This window comes from Triturus cristatus, chromosome 11 (genome assembly GCF_964204655.1).
Source record: "Triturus cristatus chromosome 11, aTriCri1.1, whole genome shotgun sequence".
Taxonomy (NCBI): domain Eukaryota; kingdom Metazoa; phylum Chordata; class Amphibia; order Caudata; family Salamandridae; genus Triturus; species Triturus cristatus.
Window position 1 is genome coordinate 202,527,264 of NC_140594.1, and position 16,746 is coordinate 202,544,009.

The following is a 16,746-nucleotide window of genomic DNA, read 5'->3' on the forward strand; positions in this document are numbered from 1 at the left end:
ACCCTGTACTCCAACTCCCCACATGACCTCTGCACCCATCAATTTCAACCCTGTACCTTCACTTTCCGTGGACCACTCTATATCCATTCTCAAAACCACTTCACCACATCTACGGTGCAGACTGTATATCCTTTCTCTCACCATGGACATCAGCCCTCCATGGTCCACACCCACTCTCCATTTTTGCTGTCACACTGGGAATTTGCTATTCATTCTGTTCATTCTCTTTCCATTGTCTCCACTGCACAATAGTCTCCCCCCATCTAGATGCACTGTCCACCCATGCTCTCCACTACGTACATCGGCTGTCCACCCTCCACTCGAGATCCTTCCTCAATTCTACACACTCCACGTGCTCCTTCAACCTCCATGTGCACTCTCCACACAACAGAGTGAACCATCAATAATGCAGCAGGTGCAGTGGCAATGGAGTCCAGACGGGGTATGGGGTATCTGCACCCTAATCATGGCACTGTTACACTGCCTAAACAGGGCAGCAGGCCTTTTTCGGTTTCTGCATTGGGAGCCATGGTACTCTAGCACACGCTCTGCCTGTTGCGAGACAATTTGGTAGCTTACAGTAGGCTTGGAGCCCACCTATTGCTTACCCTGGTTGCCTTCATTATCCCTCTTATTTATTTTCTTATTAGTCGGCTTATGTAGACTTTCTTTAAACTTTTCATGTTTGTTCCAACCCTGGAGCATGGGCGTGTTACTCAAGCTTCAGACGCTACTTTTTTTTTGTTTTGTTGAAGCACCCTGAGAGTACCTGTGCTTTCCAGCCATCTCTCTTTTGTACGTCTCTCCCTGCCGTATTCCTCTTTTTCACCCTCTCTCAGTTGCCGTTGTTGGTTCCTCCTCCCCCACCTTACCTTGCTCTTCTTGCTCCCCACCACCCCTTTGTCCATGTACTTCCCCATTCACTCCCTCCATTGTCCATTTGCTACCCAGAGGTGATTCCCCACCTTGAGTTGTCAGCTTACGGCCCCATCTCCGCCTTGCTTCTCTAGCCACGTCTGTCTACCCTCCGGGTGGGAGGGGCAGGGACAGCAAGCTGACAATGGAGAGTGGGCGAAAGGGACTGTGGCTGCAAGCTGATAGCGGAGGGTGGATGGGAGGGGGTGGAGAAGCAAGCTGACAATGGGGGATGGGCATGTGGTCTGGGAGAAGCACTCTAGAACTGCTAGCCCACCCTCCGTTTTCCCAGCAGTTCTACATTTAGATTGTAAGCATGCTTCCCCAGCCCTCCTGTCCACCTTCCATTGTCAGTGCTGCACCAGCCCCTCCCACCTACCCTTTGTTGTCCACTTACTGCCTGAGCCCCTCTTGTCCACCCTCTATCGTCAACTTGCTGCCCTAGCCCTTCCTGCCCACCTTCAGTTTTTAGCTTGCTTCCCCAGAAACCCCTGTCCACCCTCTGAGTTTAGTTTGCTTCCCTATAAATATGGTCAGCTTGCTGCCCCAGCCTCTCTTGCCCACTCTCCATTTTCAGCTTGCCACTCCATCACTTTCTGCCCAAACTTAATTGTCGTTTGCTGCTCCTTACCCTTCTGCCCACACCCTGTTTTCTGTTTGGCTCTCAGCTGCTCCTGCCCACCCTCCGTTGTCTGTGTGCTTCCAGAGCCCCTGCTGCCCGCCACATGTTGTTCACATGATTCTCAATTCTCTCGCATGTCCTCTTCCCCACCAGCATCCTTCTTGAGTGCGCTCCCTCCCTCTATGTTGCCATGTCCCTTATAAACTCCACTCATTATTTTTTTAAATTCTATAAAAATTAGTGCTGGCCACGTCACAGCTCTTTTAAAAAAAAAAATATTTTAAGCCATGCTGCTGTACAGCAGGCTAAAAATAATTGCCAAAGCAATATCTCTCATTGGTGAGGCCTATTGGATTTGCCAAAGATTGTTTATGAAGTAAAGCACTGGCTGGATATTTGAGTTATTAAGAAGAATTGTTGAGTAATGAGTGTCTGGCCCTCTGCACCTTTCTACCCTCTACATCCTCTGTCTGCTCTTTGTCCACTCTCAACATTTGCTCTCTACCTTGCACACCCTCTCCGAGCTCTCTCTAAATAATGTCCAAGTCTGCCTCCACTTTCAACTATGTACATGTGATCTCCATTTCCACTCTCTATCCTCTCAATGCATTAAATCCGCTTGTTACCCTCTACATTCTGAGTGTACGCTATATCTGCCATCTACTTTTCACTCCACAAAAAGTCTTTGCCTGCCACATCCACTCCCCACCCTACACATTCCAAAAAATCCCCTCTTCACCATGAAAATCTGCTCTACATCCTGGACATGCGTCCTCTATACTAAACATGTGCTATCTGCTATATTTTTATATGGCCTTCATCTTCAACATGTACTCTCCACTGTACTTCCTTTCTCTGTATGCTTGTCTCCACCATGTACATGTGATGTAAAGGCTATGTGTGTGTGTGTGTGTGTGTGTACATGTGTATATATATGTGTGTGTATGTATATATATGTCTGTGTGTGTATATGTGCGTGTATGTATCCGTATATATGCATGTGTATATATGCCTGTGCGTGTATATATATGCATGTGTGTGTGTGTGTATAAATATACCAGACTTAAAATAAAGCTATGATTCAGATAGGCTCCTTGCCTTGTATTGAAATCACATTTGGTGGCAAGGAGTCCTATTAGTGTCAAGGGCGCCATTCTCATTGCTAATGATTCTACAGTGAAGTTAGGGTACCATATGATGATTTTTTTTACATTAAAGGTCTACTATCACCAAAGTATAAATAATATTTTATACCGTACTTCCTTCTTTTAAGCGCTATATCTTACAGTTGTTACTATTATACTCTTTCATATTTCTCCATTTACGAGTCTCAGAAGGATGGTAGACTAAGTTTGCTCTACAACTTTATGCCACTCCACTTCACTCTCTGCCCTTCCGCAACACTCAACGCTTCGCACTCTACTCCACTCGATAACACCACTTTGTGGCACCACTTGACACCACTACTCTGTGGCACCACCACTCTGCTACCACTGCTCTCAACGCCCCTCTACTCCCCACTGTAAGCCGCTGGACTCATGCAAATGTATTCTATGCCACTCTACTATATACCACTTCACTCTACGACAGTCTACACTGCAACACTGCACTCTCTGCCACTGAACTATACGCCACTGCACTCTAAGCTGCACCACTATTTTACTATACACCGCTGCACTCTGACACTCAGCTCTGCAAGACCGCATTATCTGCCACTGAACTCTATGCCACGCTACTCTGTATGACTGCATTCTAAGTCACTGCACCCTGCACCACTGCACTCTGCATCGCTCCACACCACTCTAATCTATTCTGTACCGTTGCACTCTACTCTATGTCACTGCACTCTGCTCTACACCTCTGCAATCTACCCTGCACCACTCCACTCTATGCCACTTTTCTCTGAAACAATCTACTGTACACCACTACAATCTACTCTGCAATCTACGTCACTCTACTCTGCGCCAATGCACTCTACGGGGAACAACCTTTACAACGCAACTTTTACAACGCACTACCATTACAACGAAACTGTTACAACGCAAGTGGATTTACAACGCATGCCATTACAACGCAAGTCTTTACATCGACTTGTGCTAGATGCCGTGCTAACATTACAAATAGTGTAGTTTACTATCCCAACACCTTCCCTACTGTTAAGTGGACTGGAGTTGGAATAGTAAATTACACTTTTCCAATGTTAGCACGCCATCTAGCGCAAGTCGATGTAAAGACTTGCGTTGTAATGGCATGCGTTGTAAATCCACTTGCGTTGTAACAGTTTCGTTGTAACAGCATGCGTTGTAACAGCACGCGTTGTAACGTCATACATCCCACTCTACACCACTTTTCCTCAACCAGTGCACTCAAAGCCAGTCTACTCTGCACCACTGTGTTTTACACATCTTCAATCTAGGCTACTCAACTTACGACACCATAAGCTACGATACTCCACTCTGTGATGCTCTACTCCATTAAACTGAACGGACGACCGGTGGTTATGAAATCATTATACGCGGCGAATACCGACCAGGCCGCTTTTTTTAAACGCTGTCACACAAATTGGCCGCATGACATGAGACCCTCATGGTGTTAGGAGGCGACTACAATAGCATCCTAGACGTTTCATTAGACTGCCCCTTCTCCCCCCTGCCTAGCACAGCCACGCACACTGCAATTAAAGCGTTAAATAACTGGGTGACGCAGTGGCACCTAACAGACGCCTGGAGACATAGAAACCCGCAGGACAGAATGTGTTCCTACTACTCGGGTGCCCAAGGTCTTCATGTACGCTTGGATCGATTCATGGTATCCAGCGATCTTTTGCCATGTGTTTCTGAGTCGTATTACCTGGGGCGGACGCTTGACGCGCCATTCTGTGACTTGTTGGCAACCACCACAGCACAATACTTTGATGAAAATGCAGACACAGCCTTGTCTCCGCTGTTAGAGTGGGACGCCCTCAAGGTGGTCGTGATTGGGCACTGTCTGGGAACGCAAGCCGGTATGCGAGTACAGTTAGAGAAAGATCTCACCACTATATAGAGAAACTTTGCACCCAGTGAGCAGGAGGCGGATGAGGGGTCCCCACAGCTCACACAGTACAGGGAGGAGCACGCCCAGCTACTAGAACAGCTCCGAAGCCTTAATTATGCTGCACATCCAGCAACGCACCACATGGGGGACAAAGCAGGAAAACTACTAACTTGGTTGATACGCCAAGACGAGACAATGTCCCCGGTGGTATCTGTACGCACTGCACAAGGTGTTACAGTATACACGCAGCGAGACATACGTCGCGAGTTCACGACACATTATCTAGAATTGTACAAATCCCATGCACAAGTTCCCTTAACGGAGCTGCAGACCTATCTTGAGGAGATCACCCTGCCACACCCCACGCGTGATCAGAGAGCAGAACTGAACAACCCTATGCTAGAGGAGGTCCGGGAGAGCATATTCTTGTTATCTAACGGTAAGGCATCGGGGCCCAACGGCCTACCTATGGAATTTTACAAGGTCTACGCACACGTACTAGCACTGCAGCTGCTAAAGGTGTACGAGACTGCTGTAGATGAGTCCACACTCACTGACACGCAAAATGAAGCTCTCCTGATCTCTCTCCACGAAACCCGGTAGAAACCCCGAGTCCCTAGGTTCTTATCATCCGCTAGCCCTCTTAAACACCAATTATAAAATTTTCGCATCAACCCTGGCTAAACGCTTAGCCCCGTTGGTAAAAACACTGGTACATCCTGACCAGAATGGTTTTGTCCTCGCCAGAAGCACCTCACTCAATATACACAGGTTTTTTAGGGTACAAAAATATGCACCGCACAGATGGCCACGATCTGGCTGCCTAGTGCTAGACCTGGAGAGGGCCTTTGACTCCCTGGAATGGCCCTACCTGGCAGGGGTATTACACAAATACGAGTTGGGGGATCATTACATGAGTATGACCCAATTGCTTTACCAACGCCCTATTGTTAGAGTTCGGACTGGACGGCTCATTTCGGATCCCATCCAGGTGAAAAGAGGCACGCGTCAAGGATGTCCCATGTCCCCATAGCTCTTCTCCCTGGCCATGGAGCCATTGTCATGTCCTCGGTCACGACCGCTGCACGCCTCAAGAAGGGACGAACTCACGGCGCCTTTTGGAGAAGGTCCGCACTCCATCTCCACGAGATGCGTGAGTTATGGAGAGGCTCTATGGCGCACTACACGTCCCGGCATCCTTGGCTACGCGCATGCGCAGGAGGCAACGCTGCGAGGATCCGCCCGGCTACGTAAGCCGGGGAAGCAAAGAGAATGGCGCAGATTATTCAAACTCACGCTGCCGAAGGCGGAGGACGCTACAACGGCCTCGCTGTTCCAGTCGGCTCTGGTGGGGTAAGGGTGTCGGTGACACCGCCTAGAGTCAATCTTTTGTGATTCCTAGTGACCCGGCGTTGGTGACTCACGCCGCTAGGGTTGATCCTTGAATACTTACAAAGCGGACCATAGTGACACCGCCAAGAGTCATTCGCTGCTTATTATTGTTTCACGGCGCTGTTGGCTAACAGCACAGGATTGAATTCGTAGTTGTCTGTCCTTATGGTATCCAGGAGACATCACCAGGAGTTGTGCATTTTGGGTGTTACATATAACTCGGAGCTGTACCTACCATACGGCATTTACAGCGCTTTGGTGTAACCAAGACAGTAACATTGATAACCAATACCAGGTGGTATATTACCATTCCACGTTATCCTGCAACTTGTCTCCCTGACGTCAGTTCTTCATCATAATTGTTTTATGTGTGTATTGTTTCGTCTTAGCAGGGGAACTAAGAGAGGTGCTGAGAATATATCGTAATTCCTTCTTCCCTTGTGAGGCCCACAGTCGCACTTGTTATGGTGGGTAAGGTGCGCATGATATAGCATTGTGTGATAAAGCCATAGAGAAAGGCTGTTGCTTATAAATGTTTATGTATTCACAGTTCTCTGCTGTGTATCACGTACATGTGGTACGAACAAACAGACAAGCATCCCAGTTATCTTAGAGGGTCAGATGATGATACAATCGTCCTTCTATTTGTAGATGCAATCATTAAGTTCTTTTCCTTTACAGGTATATACCGTTGTGTAACATCCTGGAAGGTGTGAGCTAAATTGTTGAGGTGCCTTCTATTAAGTGTGTCTTAATAATCATTTCTTTCCACAGGTCTCCCTCCCCGCTGTTCCCTTCCTTTCCTTCCCCCGATTGACCCCCTCTAATGTCCGTGCTTTTATAGCAAATCGGAAATTGAGGTTGTCAATAGGTGGACCCCAATTGAGCAACGAACCGATCCTGAGAGGCCTCCGAGGGACCGTGACAGCCATTAGCGATGCTGCTCCGCAGAGATGGAGATGCATGGGGCATACCTTTGGGGGATGGGATGCATGCTGTTTCTTTATATGCAGACGACCTGCTCCTGTATGTACGCGACCTGCACGATATTCCCACGACTATAGCAGACACGCTCAGGGACTTTGAGAAAGTATCGGGACTTCAGGTGAACTGGGCAAAATCGGGAGTCTACCCCTTTAGCGATAGCACGGTGGAGACGAACGTGATTATAAATGACTCCACTCTCACTTGGTATCCCATCCCGTTCCGTTATCTTGGCATCTTCATGTATCGATCACCCGCCGACATACTAGAAGGAAACCTAACCAGAGCTATCTCTGCTATTAGGGCCCAAATGCAGTTTTGGAAGTCACTTCCATTGAATGTCATGAGCCATATCACATTGATAAAGATGATAATCCTACCAAAATTATTATACTACTTTTCGAACCTCCCGATCTATGTCCCAGCCAAAATTTTCTGTGAACTGGAACGTCTGTTCCGTGACTTAATCTGGAACAAGGGCAGGCCCCGGATTGCATTGTGTAAACTATTCGCCCCCACCAGCCAAGGAGGGCTGGCAGTCCCAAACACGGAGTTATACTATTTGGCGGCCCAGCTGCAATGGGGGACGAGATGGCTGAGTGGCAAGGGATCAGAGGACACAGCAACCATGCAGAAGCCGTGGACACAATCTCAGATCTGCTACTTGTTCCACCCCATCGCTAGACTCCCTTGCCCATACCAGATACATCTGGAGCTAGCGCTTAGGTGCTACAAGAGGAGCCTCCACCTCACCCGAGATGTGACCCCCTACTTACCGATACTGCCACTCACAGGGACACCCAGAGGGAGGAAAGGCACATCAGACGGACTTCTTACACACTGGCATGCAGTGGGCCTGGATACTTTGGGTGACCTTGATCCAGCGCAAGACCAAGAGGGAAAGAAAAAGAGAGAGAAGGTAGGCAAATTTACAACTATCCCCTCTTGCGTCACAGACCCATCGTCACACTTGCTCATTCACACACGCATTCATTGGTGGGGCCCATAACACCAACACTCACACGTCTCCACTCACAAGTCTTCACACAGGAGGGATGATGAATTCACGCTGGACATATGGGGGGTACCTTATTACCTATAGGGAAGAAAGGTTATTTTACAGAATATACATTAGCATTCACCACCTATAGATTCCTAATCCTAAACATCAAGGCACTCCACCACTTGGTCGACGGACCAATTAGCTGGATTGGTTGATGGTGATTTAGAACCAGCTAAAACACATTTAAGACTCAGAATCCTTTACTCTTTTCATTGAAAAACCACAAACTCGTCATTTCTGTTATTCATTTTTGTTTATCTAAATATTATTTGCAATTAATATCAACATTTATGGTTAATCAAAGTTTAGAATTGTATCCAATTAATACAAATCGCAGGACATTTATATTTACCTATTCTTGCTATCTGGATTTTTCTCTAATTCATTTGGCTCTGCATAACCGAATTTATCCGTTAAATTGTCCAAATAAAGCAGGCCAAAGCTCAAAGTACAAAAGTTCTTTGCTCAGCACGTTACAGTCCCAAAGATCTCCAAAGGACCAGAAATCGTGCAAGCATCTATCATCGTCTGTGGGGTCGATTGAGGAGTGCAGTCATCGGAAACCACAGAATGCTAAAACAGATGTCAGGAAAAATGGGGAATGGAATGAATGGATGCCCCTCCCTATTCTACTACCCTTTTTATAATAAATTTTGGGATAACATGAAAAAATTTTAGGCAAAGAAAGACGGTGATTGGCTGGTTGGGGAACGTCCGATTTTTATTCTATGAGGTTCTCATGGATTTTGCTGGTTCATTTTCTCTGTCAGTGTTGCCCTTATGCAACATTGTTGAAGATTTGCTTGTATGTCCCAATTGTTCATTTAGACCACATTTTAGTTCGGCAGTCTTCCATGTTCCTATCCTTGACCAGAAACACGGTGAATTGGGGTCGTCAGGAAGTTCACGGAGCCATCCGAGTCTGCGCCGTAGGCATCGCGCTCACCAGACGGTGGCCATTTCTGAACTCCATTTCGGACGCCATATTTTGGTAGGCCCAAATGTCAACTTAAGTGAAACAAACACAAAAGAATAATTAATACAAAGAAATTAAGATTCTAATGTTAAACCCTCACTAATCCCTTTATGTATTAGTATTTAGAAAGTACTACACAGGGAGGACACCGCAGGACTACGCAAGTACCCCATAGCGCAATACTGGGACACAATTTCGCAGCATTCACACAAGGGTGCAGTAACGACAGCAGCGCCCCCCCCGCAGGAAGCTAATGCAAGCAACGGAGCCCCAAGCATGTAGACACATGTCACCTATTACCTCAGCTGTGACCCATGACGAAGCACACGTATGGCCTACATTCACCGCCGCATACACACCCAAGATATCACCTGCTCACCCAGCTCACCCGGCCCCCAACTGGGTGTACGAGCCGGCGTGTCACCCTGACCAGCTACTAGACTGCGCATGTACAAGGCGCACACACCTAGGCCCAGCCGCGATACGTTCTTGATGGCAGTTAAAAAAAGTTATTAGTTTAGTGGATTAAAAATATATATATCTTGTTAGCATACCCCACAGACTTCCTGGTTGTATACAGACGTGACCATGAATGCATAGCCTTGATGTGATATACAACTGTGCATTACACGTGACAATTGAACGCAGCCATGCTCGGTGCATTGATTGCACGGTTTGATATAAGTTTAGTCAACATTCTCAAATACACAATAAACAGAGAAAAGATAAGTGGGGAAACTTGGGGCATCGTGCTAGTTGACATTTGCGAGGTAGCATTGTAAGGCTGTACGATGACCTGCAGAGAACATCCAGTTAAAGATGAAATCCAGTGCAGGGCTGAGCCTTCTACGCCAGGCTTTGGTAGTGTGGGCTTAGTACAACTGATATATCTAATAAAATGTACGCACTGACACCATTGCCATCAGCCATGTTTCACAATATATCAATCAATGCTGCAAACCGTGTTGCTTCTAGTAATGTAGGAAGCTGGCTCTCTATATCGTCTTCTACAAAGAAATACTGTGTGCAGAGATTCCAGTGGAAATCCAATTGGCTTACAGAGGCTAACAGAGAAAATGCTAACGCTCTCTTTTGTGGTAGTGTGGGCGAGCAGGTAGACTTATCAGAGGGTAGTGTTACGCGTTTGTTGTACTCACAGAGGCAATAAATGAGACACACACTCAAAGACTAAATCTGAGACCAAATTAGAAAAAGAATACTTCTTTTTATATATATTTCAAAACCAAGAACTTTGTCCAAGGGTAAGTATGTTTTGCGTTATCAAATTTTACAAGTATGTACACTTTTAAAGTTGTGTGCCTTTACACACAATGCAATCCTATGGAAGGAAAAGTCATAAATGCAATAAAGGTCAGTATTGGTTTCAGGTGTTCACATTCTGGTTTTAGAGTAGTAGTGGGCCAAGGTCCAAAGAACTAACAACAGTTCTTCAGGAACTGCCTGGATTCCACCGGGAGCAGGGTGCTGGTGAGGTTGGTTGGTGGGCACACTATAAAGAAGGGGGGCCACCTAAAAACAGGCTGCATGGGGGGACTTGGGGACAAGTCCAAGAGCTCCCAGATGAGGGCTTAGGTTGCAAGGGGTCTTGGAGCACATCCGGTTCTTTGGTACCAGGGCCAGGTGGCTCAGATGCAGAGTGGTTAGAGCGGTGGGGCTGGTGCGCAAAGGTGCTCCTCGCAGTTCATAACAAACAGCGGGCAGGGGCAAAATCAGGACATCCAGGGCACTCACAAACGGGTCTCAGTGATGCTGACATCCCTCGACGGCTGCTTAATCGGGGTGCAGTGAGAATTTGAACTGGACTCTCACTGTTGGTGTTTGGTGCAGGGCATCCTGTTCCCCAGGTATTGGTGCTGCAAGGATCTGGTTGGTCCTGCTGTTTTCACACTCCGACAAATCTGGCCTTCCGGAGCACGAGTACCTTCTCATGATCGTCTGTGGCATCGGTCAGGCCGGGGAGATGCAAGATAGTGCCTGTGGGTTACAGGGGAGTAGCTGCCCTACTCCAAGGGAGACTATAGGCGATTTTCAGAGTGCTGGCAGGCTACCCAAGGCTTTGGTTGTTCTCCCGCTTGCAGGGCAAGTCACTCTGTTGCGATTGTCGAGAGAACTTGTGTGCAGGCAGGGTTTCGCACCAATTGTTCACATCTCTTCTGCAGGTCTCGCTGGGCAGTGACTCTTCTTCATCGTTCTTCTCTTGATCCATCAAATCTGAGTTCTTGGGTTCAGGGGTGCCACCTAATTACTCAATTATGGGGTGTTATGTGGTAGTGACAGGTAGTAGCCAATGGGCTACTTACCTATAGGTTGTCTACACCGCTATATGACTACTTCCTGTGGGAGGTGGGTATAATCCTGACCCTAGAATACTAATCCTGCCCAAATCAAGATGAGGGAATCTGAAAAGTGGGGTCCACATCAGCTGGTCAACCTTAGGGGTGGTGCTGGCTGAAGATGGGCACTGCTTCTAATCTAACAAATGTTCCCACCTGTCTTGCCGCCAAAAAGTGGGGTCAGGACAGGGGTTTGGCATCTCGAATATCTGGAGAGACCAGGCCTTTGAAGCTTCCTGCCCTGGAAATGCTCATCCTGCAGGGGGAGGTGTTAGCACTTCCACCCAGAGCAGGCTTTGTTTCTGACCTCTGAGAGCTAAGGGTCTCACCTCAGGGGGCCAGACACCTGTCTAGGGTGGCTGGCTGGCCGTGACCAGTCAGTGAACACACTAGTAGTCAGTAGGTTTTCAGGGAGCACCACTTAAGTGCCCTCTGGGTGCATTTCTTAATAAATCCATCATCAAAACAAGATATTTGGTACCAAACATCTGGGGGTACAGTGAAGCCATCATGCAGCTGGGGAACTCATAATCACGGATACCAACCCATGTTCTTGGTATGGCTTACCTGGGAAATTCTGGTATTTAAGGGTGAACTTAGATATCAAAGGGAAAAACCCACTCATGCAGAGATGCCACACATGGGTATAGTGCACCCTGCCATAGGGCTGTTAGGCCTGATGTACTGGTGACTTACCCATACCACATGCAGTGTTGACTAGGCATGGCACACAGGGATGTGTGCCATGTTGACTCTTCGTTTTTCCCTGCACCAAGACATACCAGACTGCAATGGTAGTTTGCATGAGCTTGGTGAGGGGTACCTTAGGGAGGCACAATTCATGCTGCAGCCCTTAGGAACCCTCTTTAGTTCCAATGCCCTAGGTACCAGAGGTACCACTTATTAGGGACTTACATGGAGCCTAAAGTTGTTTCAATTGTGGAACAATGATACAGTTTAGGGAAAGAACACTGGTACTGGGACCTGGTTAGCAGGAACCCAGTACACGTTCAATTAAAGTTGCATCAGATACCAGGTAAAAAGTGGGGGTAACCATGTCAGAAAGGGGCACTTTCCTACATAACTCTACCCCACCCCAAAACGAAAGATCCTTTTCCAAGAGAGTTTTCATTTTCTAAGTGAAACCACCTGGAAAGGCCATCTGCATTGGCATGGTCAGTCTCAGGTCTGTGTTCCACTGTAAAGCCCATTCCCTGTAGGGAGATGGACCACCTCAAATGTTTTGGGTATTCACCTTTCATCGGCATGAGCCATCTGAGAGGTCTGTGGTCGTTTTGGACAAAGAAGTGGGTACCAAACAGGTATGGTCTCTGTTCCTCCAGGGACCAAACTACAGCAAAGGCTTCCCTCTTAATGGCACTCCAAAGATGTACCCTGGGGAGTAACCTCCTGCTAATGAAAGCAACAGGCTGGTCATGGCCATCATTGTTGGTTTGCAATAAGACTGTTCCTATCCCTTGCTCAGAGGCATCCATCTGCAGAATGAACTGTCTAGAGTAATCTGGAGCTTTGAAACTGGGTGCTGAGCCCATTGCCTCTGTGAGGGTGTCAAAAGCCTTTTGACAACTAACTGTCCAGTTTACCATTTTGCCCATCTTATTTGAGGTAAGTTCTGTGAGGGGTCCCACAATGGTACCATAGCCCTTCACAAACCTCCAGTAATACCCAGTCAAGCCAAGGAATGCCCTGACTTGGCTCTGGGAGGTTGGAGCTTCCCAATTCAGAATTGTCTGGATTTGGGGCTATACAGGTTGAACTTGGCCTCCACCTACAAGGTGGCCCAAGTATACAACCATGCCATGCCCTATCTGGCACTTGGAAGTCTTGATAGTGAGGCCTGCAATCTGCAGAGCCTGCAAAACCTTGCCAAGGTGGATCAGGTGATCCTGCCAAGTGGAGCTATAGACAGCAATATCTGGATATGCTGCACTAAAAGCTCCCAATATAGCCAGGACTTGGTTCACCAACCTCTGGAAGGCGACAGGGGCATTCTTTAAATCAAAGGGCATAACAGGAAACTGATAGTGCCCATCTGGGGTCGAGAATGCTGTTTTTACTTTAGCTCCAGGGGCCATGCCAATCTGCTAGTACCCCGATGTTAAGTCAAAGATACTGGAAAATATAGCTGCCCCCAGTTTGTCTATCAACTCATCAGCTATGAGTGTGGGGTGTGCAACTGTCTTTATAACAGCATTGAGACCTCTGTAGTCCATACAAAACTTAATTTCTGCTTTTCTACCTTTGTAATAAGGCTTGGGGACTAAAGCCACTGGGCTAGCCCAGGGGCTGTCAGAGTGTTTAATAATCCCTAACTCCAGCATCTTGTTTACTTCAGCTTTGATGCTCTCCTTCACATGGTCAGACTGTCGATAGATCTTGTTTTTAACAGCCACGATGTCTCCAGTATCCACATCATGGGTACAACAGTGTGTCTGTCCTGGGTTTAAGTAGAAGAGCCCAGCATACTGCTCTAGGATGTACCTGCTGTCAGCTTGCTGTTGGGCAGGGAGGGTGTCTGAGTAGACAACTCCATCCACTGACCTATCTTTGGGGCTGCTGGAGAGGATGTCAGGGAGAGGTTCATTCTCGAATTCTCATCAGTGACTTTTAGCATAGTCCCTTTAGCCCTGTCATTGAAAAGTTTCAGGTGATTAACATGGGTGACCCTTTTGGGGTTGCTGTTAGTGCAATGGTCCACCAGAAAGGTGACCTCACATTTCCTTTCATGGATAGGGTAGGGACCACTCCACTTGTCCTGGGGAGCCCTATGTGCCACAGGCTCCAATACCCATACCTTCTGCCCTGGTTGTAACTCCACCATGGCAGCCTTTTGGTCATGCCAGAGTTTTTGAAGCTCTTGGCTGGCCTCTAGTTTTTTTAGTTGCCTTACCCATGTACTCTGCCATCCTGGAACGTAGGCCTAGCACATGGTCCACAATGTCCTGTTTAGGCTCTTTGAGAAGTTTCTTCCAGTCTTTGTTAACCAAAGTGGTCCCCTTATAAGACAGCTAAACAGATGTTCAAAGGGGGAAAACCTACTCCCTTCTGTGGTACTACTCCCCAAGCAAAAGGTATGCATGGCAAAAGGACATCCTATCTCCTTCTGAGTTTTTCAGTGAGTACAATGATCATGCTTTTAATTGTCTTGTTGAATCTCTCAAAAAGTCCATTGGTTTGTGGGTGATATGGGCTAGTGAACTTACAACTAACTCCGCATTCAGACCACGTGTTTCAGGTAACCAGACATGGAGTTTGCATCTCTGTCTGACACCATCTCCGTAGGGAAGCTCACTATGGTAAAGATACCATTGAGGGCCCTAGCCACTGCAGGAGCAAGGGTAGTCCTAAAGGGAATTGCTTCAGGGTTCCTGGCAGGACGGTCCACTACTACCAGCATTAATCGGTTCCCTGATGCAGTTGGAGGGTCAAGGGATCTAACATTGTCACTACCCTTTCAAATGGTACCCCAACCACTGGAAGTTGAATTAAGGAAGCCATAGGGCGGCCACCTGCTTTTCCACTGGCTTGGCAGGTGGCACAGGAGTTGCAAAACTCCTTCATCTTCCAGGACATGTGTGGCCAGTAGAAGTGGCTGGCTAGCCTACTCCAGGTCTTGCTGTGACCAAGATGCTCATGTAGGGAGATTTAATGTGCCAATGTAAGGAAAACCTCTCTGAACTACTGAGGCACTACCACTCTCCTGGTAGCATCAGGTTTTGGGTCTCTAGCCTCAGTATGCAGGAGCCCAATCTCCCGATAGGACATGTGGGAAACACTGACATGTCCCTTTTCCTGTGAAGCAGCTTGCTGTCTCCGGCTTTCAAAAGTACGACAGGTTCTCTGCCCTTGGCACAGCTCTTCCCTAGACGGTCCCCTTGGGCCTAGGAGTGCTCTGTCGTGTAAGGCTCAAGTTCCTGGGGCTCAGTTCCCTCTGGAGTGACAGGTCTTCTCCCTGAGGACAGGGGACCTGCGCTTGTGGCTGTTCAGAAGCTGACTTCCTAGACTTCTTAATTTACTCTTGAAGGGTTGGTTCATCTTGTCAGGTTTCAACGCCTCTTTTCACCCTGGGCCTTGCACTGTGCTCAGGGTTTTATGCAAACCCATTCAGGAATTCCCAGCATGGCGGCATGGGACCTAAGCTTGACCTCAGCCTAAGCTGAGGATTCTGGATCATTCCCTAGCAGACATTCAACTGGAATTGCAGAAGAGACCACCACCTGTGTCAGGCCAGTAACTCCTCCCCATTCTAAGGACACCATAGCCATGTCATGAACCTTAGTAACATTATCAGCATTGGTGACTGGATATGTCTATCCAGGCAGATACTGTCGTGGAGATAGCAGTCTTCAGTCAACATTGTGACACTTGCATCTGTATCTCTCAGAGCTCCTACTCTGATCCCATTAATTATGTTAGTGGGCCAAACAACTAAGGTTGCAAGATCCACCCCACCCTCAGAAACTGGTGTAACTTCTGGAGTTGTCTTGCTTTATGCTTATGTCCATGATCCTTGTTCATCGCATTTAGGTCTTAAATGGTTTAGGTCTTTCGGGAAGCCCAACTGGTGAGCAGACTTTCGGAGCCCAAGTAGTTATGTTATGGAATTCCTTAGCAAGGCATCTCCACAAACAAAATATTCCTCTAATCTGCAAGCACATGGTTGCTTTTTTGCTGGCCAAGCCTGACCATTCAACTCTGATACCTTGCTGGTTGAGCAGTAGTCAGGCAGCCTAACTCTGAAATTCAACAATCACAAAAGCATATATGACCCTATTTAGGTAAAGGCAACAATCAGGAACCGTGAGTGGCTGGAAAATGACAGAGGCCCTGAGAAGTTTCTCACAGGACCCCTGCACCGATTTATCACAGAGAGCACCAACAGTAGATAGGTGTCACAATCTGTGGCCTGCACTTGCCCCATCATGCTGTACTTACATAACCCAGTATTTGTAAAGCGTGAACTAATCGGATCACCGACGAAATATCGAGAAAAAGAATATCGAAATGCCAAAATATCGAAGGAAAAATATAGAATGCCAAAATATCGCAGCCATATCTCCAAACAGGTAAGTAAAATAATATAGAATCCTAAATATCGTTGTTAAAAATATAGTTAGTCACAATATCGAATTTTTTCAATGTCTTAAAATTAATGTAAAATTAATGAAATAAAACATATAATTAACTGAAACATACTTAAAAATACTTAAATTACTTTAAAATTAATAAATAATTAATGTAAGTAAAAAAAAAAAAATAATACATATATATTAACGTAATATTTATTAAACAAATGCAATATTTTTTGCGTAGGATAGCGGGCGGGTCAAATTTACTATTACCACTCTAGTAAGTGCAATAGTAGGGAAAATGTTGGATAGCG